General features: G+C 46.7%; 1 non-coding gene across 1 annotated transcript; it reads right to left on the reverse strand.

Moving 5' to 3' along the window:
• Positions 1-2,358: 2,358 nt before the first annotated feature.
• Positions 2,359-2,430, reverse strand: Trnaw-cca (transfer RNA tryptophan (anticodon CCA)). The gene has a single exon. It is a non-coding gene; the product is annotated as a tRNA-Trp (tRNA).
• Positions 2,431-12,119: the final 9,689 nt, after the last annotated feature.

Raw genomic sequence — 12,119 nt, forward strand, 5'->3', positions numbered from 1 at the left:
CCGCACCGCCGCAGCTGTTGTTGAGAGCGACGGAGCGCACGGGGTACACGTGCTTCTCCCGCACCGCCGCACCTGTTGTTGAGAGCGAGGAGGGTACGGGGGAGAGACGCGCACCTGCGCCTCGACGCGATGCGCATGCGCAGTGAGCGTGTGGACGGCGCCGACAACATCGACGAGTGACATCGCGAGCCTAAGAAATGCTCCGCATTTAAAATACCGGGCGCACAAGAGCATGCGCCTCGTCAGGAGCGCCCGGCGTTGTCCCGATCGCCCTTCGAGAATACTCTGCTTACCGTTCGCGACGTTAGCGTGTGGACGGCGCCAACGCCGAAGCGCGACATCGTGCGACTAAGAAATGCTCCGCATTTAAAAGTATTGTAACTCGGTTATTAAGGTATCTCAATAAATTTAACATTCTAGCACCGCATCAGCATGGCTTCCGCCCGGGATATTCTACTGAGCTAGCTTTAATATCTCTTACCGACAATATAAAACGCCGAATTGATGCAGGTGACAATGTTGGAGCGGGGTTCATTGATTTCACAAAAGCGTTCGATACCATTTGTCATTATAAACTTTGCCAAAAACTTTGAAATATTGGAATCCGTCGTCGCGCCTTATCATTACTGCGCAGCTACTTAACTAACCGATCTTAAGTCGTCATAATTAATTATTCTCTTTCACAACCACTCAGTATTAATAAAGGTGTCCCTCAAGGTTTATTATTTTTAATATATATAAACGACCTGCCAGAATGTCTACGTTTTACTAATTGCTTGCTATATGCTGATGATACAACCATCTATGCTTACAATAAATCGGCAAACGTAATAGTTGATCAATTAAATTATGATCTATAAGCAACCTATCCCACTGGTGCGCAGAAAACAAAATTTGCATAAATCCTACAAAGACCCATTTTGTAATCTTTCACTCGCAGCTGCGCACAATTGAACTAACATCGCCGTTACTGTCATTCATCCCTCATCGGATGTGATGTTCCTAGGCTTGCTGCTGGACCAACACCTAAAATTCAATCTGCACACTAAACTGCTATCTAAAAAAACGGATTTGGGCTAAGGTTACTTATCAAATCACCTCACTATTTTCCGCGTTACATTACGATCTTTCTTTATCGCGCTTTCATTCATAGCCATTTGCAATACTGCGTGTCTACATGGGGTAACATCTTGCGCATGGGGCCACTCATGGGCCCACTCATGGGGCCACTCACCTCATGGGGCCACTCATCTTGCGCATGTGCAACATTTACAAACCAAAGCGTTTCGGCTTATTACGTTTAGTCCTTTCATGGCTCACGCGAAACCGATATTTCACAGCTTAGATATTTTGCCTGTGATAAATATTTTCTAGCAAAAGGTAACCACAGTGATTTACCATGCTCGTGCCCAGGAAATATTTATTGACAGCCTAACAGCCACTGCTCTGCTTAATTACAATAACACGCGGTTTTCCTAAAATGACAATGTTTTACTACCCAACGGCAAAACAAACTATGGTCAATTTACAGCTTACTTCATGGGCATTTCAATATGGAACCGCCTCCCTAACCATATAAAATCATCTCGCACGTCAACACAGTTCAGTATAAGGGGGAAGCAATATTTCGTTACACTCTAATTACAGACGGATGGATAACTTCACAGGATTCCTCAAATACCATGTTTTCTAAGTTCCTGAGTGATTCGTCATTGCGTCCTTATGCTTGTTTGTACGCAGTTTTTTTGCCTCAGCATTGAGTTGACAGTTAACTTTTAAATTATGCTCTGGGTATGCTGGTGACTAAATTTCATGACACATATTAATCTTCTACAATGTCCAAACCAATTTGTCTATGAAGTGTTTTTTCGTAGTAATCAGGTTACTTTATTCAATAACGTTTAATTGTCGCTGCTTTGAAATGTACCAATGTTTGATATCTTTTCATGGGAGGTCCCCCGGACAGTTCTTTGGAACTTCGGGACCTCCTCCTGTAATGCGTTTGAACAATAAACAATAAACAATAGACGTCTAAGGTGGGATAATTTTCTCGCTTTGCCCATATATTATAGTACAACACAAGAAAACTGGACCTAGAGTCGTTCCTTCGGGACAATACTCTACTACTATCAGCCCGTGTATTTGAGAGGGGAATGTCACGAAGGCGAGTACAAATTTCCCTAAAATTGGACGTGCTTCTGACAAGTTGGAAATTCGGTTCGATTATGGAGTCAGCGATGAAACGCGGTGGAATTAGTACTAAGATACTTAAAGTCTCCAATACATTGTGCCGAAAAATCAGCGTAGTAATGCAAAATGACCCTGAAACACCTAGGTGGATCGTAAAAAAAAAAGCTTTGACCCGGACGTGATTCAAACACGCAACCTTCTGATCTGGAGTCAGACGCGCTACCATTGCGCCACCGGATCCACACATTCGGGGTAATTTAAAATAATGACATTAGGGTCGCCTTTTGCATGAACGAACGAGAATGCTCACGGCCACAAGCGAATTATATGTGATATGGTTAGTTTCAAGAGTTGATGTAAGAGGCGTGTTTCATGCACACAGCACACTGCTTCCGATGTCCGCTTGCAAAGTATTGCGCCCTCTCGACCACTGACGCCTTAAAGGGACCCTGCAACACTTTCGATAAGCTTTCACTCTTTCCTTCGCGTCTGGAACCACTGCGAAAGCTATAGTTATCGCCAGCACGGAGCGGCACTGCGTGATTTGCTCGTCGCACCAGATATGCCTTCCATTTCTGCTTTCTTTTTGTGGAGGAGGAATAAACATTGATTTGAGCAGTCAATGTTGCTGGGCTGACCGCCAGGTGGGGGACCTCCTTAGTCCAGGAAACCTTGGCGGCCTGTCTCGCCCGGTCTACCAGATGTTGTTGGTGATCCAGGTTGGAGCTGGTCAACCGACCCTCCCACTGCTCAAATGAGGGATTTGGATTTGGGGCAAGGGATGGTGTGTGGCGGCACTCCCATACCATGTTGTAGAGAGTGTATGGCTCTATGGAGAATATACAAGTGTATGAGTACAATGTCGGATGCATTGTGTAGTAATGTACCATGTGAAATGTGTTAGTTTGTAGCTGTCTGTTGATTACCGTGTCTTCGCGAGACATGTTAAGATGTAGAGGCGGAAAGGTTCTTCGTTCCAAGCGGTAGTGGGCCAGGATGTCACTGTACCTTCTGGGGATTATTTCTCGTGTTGGGCTTATGAAAGGACGGGCTGGCATCCCAGAAGGAGGTGCCCGGTGTGTATGAGCTCGGGCTGCAGCATGAGCCACCTCACTCCCTTCCAGTGATGAATGAGCCGGTGTCCATATGATAAAAATTTCGGGCAAATCAGAGTGGGCCGATAAAATGTCTGCTGCTGTTGATGAAATGCGTCCAATTTGGAAGTTTCGACACGCTATCTGGGAGTCTGATATGATGGGGACATGCTCTTTGCCAGTGGTACCTGCAAGGACAATGGCTGCTTCTTCGGTGGTGTCGATGTCCTTGGTAGGTATAGAAGCAGAAGCTAGCTCCATTCCGTGATTATTGGCTATGCTGATGGCGTGGGCTCATTGACTGGTGTATAGTGATGCGTCTGCGTACTTAACAAGAGCTTGAACTCTTGCCTTGCGTCGTGATTTTTTGTGGATCGGATGCATAGTTTTTGGTACGGGGGCGACAGTGATGTTCTCTCTAAAATGTACAGGAATGCGTTTTTTAGCGTTATTGTCTTTCGGGATTTCGAAACCCAGTTTTCGTAAGGTGTGTCTTCCCGTCTTGGTGAGTTTTAGGCGTTTCAATTGGCTAGTTTTGTGGGCTTCAGCCAATTCCTCCCAAGTGTTAGGCAGGCCTAATTGCAATAATTTTTCTGTAGAAGTTGTGGGTGGTTAACCGTGAGAAAACTTATAGGCTATTCGAATCAAGATATTGAGTTTTTCTTTTTTGTTATTTTTCAGGGCTTTTTTTAAGTTGTTAGCGAGAAGCGTCCATTGCTGCAACTGAAGGAAAATCGGCCAACAGCCGCTACATGGTCTTAGTGACATAATTCGGGCCGTCGAAGAACGTCAAGACCGGGAAAGAGAAAAATCTTTTTGAGCGAGTTTACAAGTTATCTGATTGGCATAGAGCAGTAATTTCTGGCTAAGGTACTTTGCGACCCCCTAATCTAAGTACTGGATGTGTTGAGTGACTACGTTCTGCAAGCATTTAAGATTTCGAAAAAAGTTCGAAAAAGTGTACCAGGGTCCCTTTAAGAGGGAACTCTAGGGGTGAATTGAGAAACGTTGCCCGTACGAGTTGGCCCCTATGCGGGGTCTTGGCTGCAGCCGACGCTGGTACAAAAAAATGACAAATAATAGCAAAGAATTTTTAGTTCTAGTAATAACTACAAGTACAGTTGTACAAATACAAATAAGTAGTTATTCAAATTTCGTCGAGGGATATGAGCACTTAAGCCAGGGAGCTTCTATTGCATTACTCCCGGATATTCATCAAGAAAGTGACGCGATCGCGTTCGCTGGCTCCCAGGCTGAGGAGGAAGACGCCTTCAAGTCTGCTCACTCCTTCGACGTGAACTCGGCGGCGTTAACGCAAGAAAAACAAGAAAAATTGACGGCATCGCTGCACCGCTACAGCGACTGTTCTCCGTTGAACTCCAAAATACGACAGACGCCCCTGGCAAAGCACCGAATTATCACCGACGATGGAGCACGATTAATGCGGCAGTGACCTTACTAGGCGCCTTCATGCAAGCGCGAAGCCATCCGGACCGAAGTTGAATACACGCTCGACACGACACCATGCAACCATCGAAAAGGCCCTAGGCGGCCCGAGTCATGCTCGTGAAGGAGAAAGATGGTACGCTGAGGTCCTGCGTTGTGCGTAGTGCCTTTTTCGTGGTGCCTTTATTTCGCTTGCTTGAGCAAGGTATTTAATTGACTGCCGTGGGAGTTGTATCGTTAGTCATACTCATATTAAAAGGATGACGCTTCTTTTTTATACGTGTTTCCGTACTTCCTTAAACTTATTAGAAGACTATTTGTCACCGATGGATTGTGCGGATGTTTGAATTTCTTTTTACATTCAACAGTACGTGTATTAGCCGACGCAGCGAGTAAAAATGGCGAGAAGAATTTTCGTAAGGCTGCATCGGGATCGGACATAGACATAATTGGCTAGTTAAGATTCAGGTACATACATGTATATTATGCAGTGCAGCCGCAGTCACAGCAGGAAAAGCCGAGGAGCCCACTCACAGCTCTGTTCACTTTGTATTCATGCTCGACGCACAGCCTATCATTTCAGCATCGGCCTGTCTTCCTACGTACTCTTTATAGCAGGTCAGGATTATTCTGTGAACTATACCCTTCGTGATTGCATTCAATACACTGGTTTTTGTGCTTTTCGAGCAAGTGTGAAGTTCCTACGTGCCCCCATTGATACGTTTTCACAGTGAATATAATTAGTTTTACGTAGACGACACCCCGTTCACGTTTCCATGGCGCGTAATCTTTTTGAGGCTGTAGTATAAATGCATGGTATAGAACCCATACGTTCTTCTTGTTTTAACAGTGGAGCTATTTGATTGAGAATGGTCCGGTGGCGTTAACAAACATAAATACCTAGAAAAAAACTGCTCCGGTGCGAGGCACCCAGCACGACCTTCGCGCAGTTGCGTAGGGGGAGCCAAGCCTCGCCCGGCCATGACGTCACTGCTACAGGTCCTTGTGACTTCTGGCCGAGCACCTCACGTGCAAAACATGGGTCCGCGAAAGACGTATGTAACTCCTGAGGAAGAAGAAGCGCAGCGCGAACGCTTTCGTTCGAGAACACAAGAAAGGCCTACAATCCAATCCCGAGTATCGCGCCGAAGCCGCCGTGCCTAAACGGCATCGAAGAGCGGCAGATACCGAATACCTTGCTCGTGATGTGGAGTACTAGAAGAATCACCGGCAAAACGACCCCGGGCTTCAGTAATGGACAACTTCCAACGTCAAGCTCGCAAATTCGTGGGTGACACAAACGGCTGGTTCCAGCGCGAATTCCTGAGCACCGAGTTGCCCACAGCTGTTACGTCTGTGGTAGGCTGTGGTTTGACACTGTAAACGCTGAGTTTCGTTCGCGACTACGAGAAGCGGAAGATTGCGCTGCAAGTCCTGCGCCCCCCCCCCCCTCTCCCCCGGTCGGTTCCCCATACTATACTGACAGCGGATAGCGGATACCGAGGGGGGGGGGGGGGGGTGAAGAAGCTAGGTCGACCCCCAGCTACGCTGTTCCTACAGCCTTGCACTAGTAGTGCAAGCTGCGCGAATTTTTTAAACAGCGGAGCTGTTGTAGCTGGCCGTAATGTGTGGCGCGTAACGCGTTAGAGTGCGAAGCAAATGCCGAGCGCTCGTGAGCGCGTGCCTCGCGGCGACCGTCGAGCGTCCCCTGCACGCGCTGTGGAGAAAGCAAAAAAAAACAAAAAGAACTGGCGAAAAATTCCAGGAGCGAGAACGTGCACGACATGCATCGTTGTTGTTGTTGTTGTTGTTGTTCCTGGTAACTTGGCTCATACCCACGTGGGGGATTGGCCAGGAATCGGGCGTGAGAAGGGCTAATGCGCCCGCTTAAAACACCGGAAACTAATAGACCTCTCTATTTATACGCAGAAAGAGAAAAAATGGAATTGGTTGAAAGTTTTAGGTGGATTTTTGATTAGAACAACTGAGCTTTTTGGACCGAAAAACTACCTGCCAGAATCAAAGCTAACAGGGCAGGCGCCTGGTCTCGGCAACGTATGCACGAATGGCTGCAGCCACCCCTCGGTGACAATATCCCAGTGATGTGGCCCCAAAAGATAGTAGAACGGGCATGGAAATAGGCAGGCCAATTCGTCGCAATGCCGTGGCAAGTTGACATTGCCTCATCATTGAAAAACCGCGGCAATGCAATAGGAAGTGCTTTAGAGTCTCCTGATCACCGCAGACAGCACATCGGGAGGAGGAGGCTAGACCAGCCCGGTGCATATAAAAGTTGAGTTGGGGGACTTGACATCTGAAGGTAGTTAATGTGACCTCGCATTGTCGAGATTCACAAAAACGGGTATTCCAATTATGTTTTAAATGGACATAATCTTCAAAATTAGTGATGATCCCTTCCTGCACTCTTGATAGGCGTTGGTAGGTACGAAACCTTGCTCCTGCTACAATGAAGGGAATAGGGCATAGTTCAACTGGAGGGCAATCTAACGACGATCGCGCCAAGGAATCAGCCTATTGATTAAGCTGTAACCCTTTGTGACCTGAAACCCAAATGAGGCAGATGTCCCGCAAATGGGAAAGCACAAGGAAGTTGAATGTACGAATAAGAGCGGAATTTTCGGATGAAGACAGAGCAGAACAAACCGATGAGTCAGTAATTATTGCTACGTTAAAGTGCTGCGGAGGTACGTCTTTTGAGGCCAGAACTATTGCTAGGAATTCGGCTTGAAATATCGGTGTGAAAACAGGTAAACGCAGCGAGACTGACCAGTTAAGGTGTGGACTAAAAATTCCCACACCTGCTCGCTCCTCACGCTGAGATGCATCTGTTGCAACTATTGCATAATCCTTAAAGCTTGCCAAATGGTCGTTGAGTATTCCTGTTAAAAATCGCGACGTAAGCATTTTAGCGTTACTGGGGACAATATTATGGAAAGTTAAAGGTGCAGGAGGAACGTCACAGGGCATTGTCAGTACTGTGGGAATATTGATACTCAATGGTGAGAGTAACGTCTGGGCATAAACACACTGTGCTCGAATGTACCGAGGCCTCCAAGAGCTGAAAAAGAGTGCTGGCTGAGCAACCATCAATGAAACATATCTGCTCTGTGGAGATTCAAAAATCCTCATAACCGTCAGTGCTGTTAGTAGCCGAAACCGAGACTCCAGGCACGGAATGCGGGCCTCCAAATACAAGATGTTATTGGCCACGCACCTTGGGAGGCCGAGGCACAATCTCAGTGCACGATGCTCCAACATAATAAGCTTTCTGAGTTTGTAATCTGGTGAACCGGAAAAGAGGGCGCATCCGAACTCTAAAATGGGACGCATGTACCCCCTGTAAATAAAAAGTAAAGTGTCCCTTCTCATTCCAAAACTCCTATTGCTGAGTCTCCGCAACAGTCCAAGTACCCGTTCCCCTTTGGTCGCAATATTGTTTATATGAGGGCGCCAATCCATTGTCTGATCATATATTACACCCAAATACTTCAAAGACGCCACCTGAGGAATAGTCGCCTCCCGATACGTCAGGCAGAAGGTAACCGGAGCAGATACCGGAAAAACATTAACAGCGCACTTATTGACGTTAAGTTTCAAGTTTATGTATGTTAACCACCTTTCGATGGAAAACAAATATGCCTGTAGCATTTGATAAAGAACATGAATGTCCTGGGCAGCAGAGAAAAAGGCTATGTCGTCAGCGTAAACATAAGTACAGACTTCCTGATTTATTGGAATTGAGCTCATTAGTACATTAAATAGGATGGGGGAAAGCACCGAGCCTCGGGGGATGCCCCTTGTCTGATATAAAGTCGATGATTTAAAGCCACTTTTCGAACAAAAGAACTTGCGTCCAATTAAAAATTGTTGGACCCATGAAAGGATGTACTTGGGTACCCCACATGCTTTAAGTTTGGCTAGCAGTACGCTATATAACACGCTGTCATACGCTTTAGCAACATCCAGTGTGACGAGTGCGCATACCTGTTTGTTTCTGCGCGCAAACTGAATACGGCTCTCCAGGTCAACATGGGCGGACCAAATGGAGCATCCCGGACGGAAGCCAATTTGATGCGGACTCAGAATATTTTTACTGGACAAAAACTGGACTAATCGGCCATACAAAATTCTCTCTATCAATTTGCCTAGGTTGCTAGTTAGTGCAATTGGTCGAATATTGTCCGGAATAACACCTAGGCTGGGGTTCTTTAGAAGGGGGACAATTTTTGCGATTTCCAATCTGCAGGAATCCATGATTTTTCCAATGAAGTATTTATAATATTCAATAGATCGTCAGGAGATTCCTCAAACAAAAGTTTTAACGCGGGAGTAGAAACCCCATCTGGCCCCGGGGAGGCTCCCGGCAGCCGCATAACAACATCACCCATCTCTCCCATCGTGACAGGGGAGAAGTCTATAACTGGTGAATACTTTCTACGACAATTGGTGATAGTGTAGATGAGAACCTGATTTGTAAGTCCTGGGCGACCTTTTCGATTGAATTCACGATTTCATCAGACACGTTTCCACGACTGAAACATCGTTACTGCGATTGTCTAACTCTTGCGGTTACGCAAGAAAGCAAAGAGAGCACGTCTGTTTTTTGTATCTGAAAGCGCCGAGAAACAATGCGAATGATGCAGTTGCTTGGCCGTAGAGATTGTTCGGCGGAAAATAGCCGAATAATATTTAAAATTTGACCAGTTATCGGGACTCTGATTATGAATGAACTTCTTCCACGCTGCCTTCCTACGCCGATAATCTCTAGAACAGTCCTGATCCCAACAGGGGCTTATACCCTCTCTCTTTGCAGAAGCAACAATGAATTCAGACTTCTTTAGCGAGTTTTTCAATGCGGCTGTTACCTTCTTAGCCCTATTTCCCTCGGACTCATTCGGGAGCGATATGATAGCCGAATGCAATTTCTTTTTCATAACTTCATAATTTACCAACGTCCGCAATACCCGTTCCGGTGTACTTGGAGAGACAGCTACATGAAAAACTACCGGTATGTGGTCGCTATTTGTCAGGCAATCGACAGTACTCCACGAAGAGACTGACACACCCTTTGCAAATGTTAAATCCAAGACAGATCGCATTCGGCTCCGGAAAAATGTCGCACTACCCGTGTTATAACAAATAAGATTGTTGGTGGACATCCAGTCTAATAATCGCCAGCCACAGGTATCTGTTTTATAACCCCAACTGACGTGATGTGAGTTGAAGTCACCGGCGATCACGAGGTGTTGCTTACTCGATGAAAGAGCAAGATCTAGGGGACCTGTGGTAGTCACTCCGTTAGGGAAATATGCATTAACTAAAGAAAAAGAAACGCATCCAGGGAGGCACATATGAATCGCCAGCAGTTCGCAGTCCAGTGACGAGGACTGAAAATACAGCTTGGCTTTGTGGCAAAATTTGGAAGATACAAGAATCAATAATCCACCTACTCAATCTAAACACACGAAAATCCGGAAGAGTGAATGGTTTATCCTTGGACAGCAAAGTTTCTTGAAGGAAAATAATATCAGGACATTGACTGTTAATGAGACATTTAAGATCTGTGAGAGCCGCAATTATCGAACGACAATTCCCCTGAAGAACCCAGAGGGACATTAGGGGGAGTGAATAGCAGCCATGGCTGCCTCCAAGATGCTTTCTTTAAGCTTAATTTCTGTTTGGCCCTTTTTAGCTTTTTTGGATTTCGATTCTGTGGGGGAAGTAGGTTGTTGCGAAAGAGATGAAGTTGCCCGTTTACTTGTCGAAGCAGCCGGAAGCTCTAATTCCATTTCAAGTTCACAATCTGGCTCCAGAACTGGGGAGGAAACCTGACCCTGTGAAACCACAGGAGACGGAGGAGCCAAAACCGGGTGTGTTGAGGCGGTCATCAGAGCCGGGCTAATAGCCTCGTTGGAAGTAGCCGTCTGGAGGGAGATTATCGGTGAAGGGTTCCTCGCGAGGTTCTCCCCTCGCACCGCTGAAGCCTGGGATGTTTGACCCCTGTTAGTCGTGGACAAAGGCTGCGAGCAGACCTGCTCCTGGGAAACCGGCGCAGGCAAAGACAGGACTTGCACAATGTTTTGTGTCTGGGCAGACAAAAGGTTCGAAACCTGTTCCGTCACCGACAAGACCATTTGTACCGTAACCTCAGGCAACACCTCTTTCAGTGCCATCGCTATTGCTTTGGCAAGAGAAGCCTCATTGGTTGGGGTGTGGCGGGCGGTAGCACCGGCATACCCATAATCCATCGTGCACGTACGCGTGCTGCAGCGCCCAGGTGCGGTCAAGCGCTACCGCGCATGTAATGCTTGGCATGAGGAACACAATGATATCGATGCATATCATGATGACTGCTACTAGCACTGTGCAACGCGATGACGTAACATGTAAATAAACAGTTTCATACTTGTACAAATGCGTGGTGATGTGTCCTTAAATGCTCACTTCATCCATGGCTATCAGTGGTTTTCATTACTAAGAACTATTCGGAAAGCATCAATGTTTAAGATAGTGGCGGTGGCTGCCACATGGCCGTTCCAGTCACGTAACGTTCGTGGAATGAATGAACAAGCGTATGAGCACGCATGACTCATGGGGATGGCTACTTTGTGGACGTGATCACAACGTGATGATGCGTAGTCTGGGGGTGAAATGAGGCCATTGCTTAAATGGGAATGCCAAATATTTTGTGAAATAAGCGTTTCACTTTTAGAAAACTACCCACCTGAATGCTCGGCGGAAGGCGTCGCGCTACTGATTATCGGGGGTTCTGTTACCCCGATACGCCTTTTTTTTTTTTATCAGGGGGAGCAAAACTGAAACTCTCGTCTTGAAGGTACACTGTAGGCAACTAGCAAATTCGGCTCAGACGAAATTTGCACTGCCCCGTAGCCCTCTCAGGGTTTATTCAGCGGCTCAAGATGCTTTAATTGCCTAGGAATTAACAATTGAGAAAGGCATTTAGTCCCTCACGCCATTTCATGACGTTTCGCGTGAAGTAAACGGAGGCCGAAAGCGAGTGGGGCAGCGGTGTGGTGTAGTAGGAAAACCAAAACCCACCAAGCGAATCATCGCGGCCGCATGAGCCACTAGTCGTGCTCTCGGCGCGTACGACAAAGCAACTTGCCCGCCCTACACGTCCGTATACCTGCCGCTCTGTGTGCGCCGACCTTGGTGCCGCACGGGAGGTGCGATAGTGGTTAAACAATGTGAATGTGCCCCGCGGCACCGAGGAGCTTTACCTACAAACTTTACCTACGAGGAGCTTTACCTACAACGTCTAGCGGACAGCGCAGCCACAGCGAGAACGACGTCAGGGGCGCTCTTATGCCTTGCAGTCTCGTTATGGATAGTTTAATTTTAGACGCT

This window comes from Haemaphysalis longicornis, unplaced genomic scaffold (assembly GCF_048455015.1).
Source record: "Haemaphysalis longicornis isolate Haplotype H1 unplaced genomic scaffold, Haemaphysalis longicornis Haplotype H1 scaffold_1, whole genome shotgun sequence".
In the NCBI taxonomy this organism is placed as follows: domain Eukaryota; kingdom Metazoa; phylum Arthropoda; class Arachnida; order Ixodida; family Ixodidae; genus Haemaphysalis; species Haemaphysalis longicornis.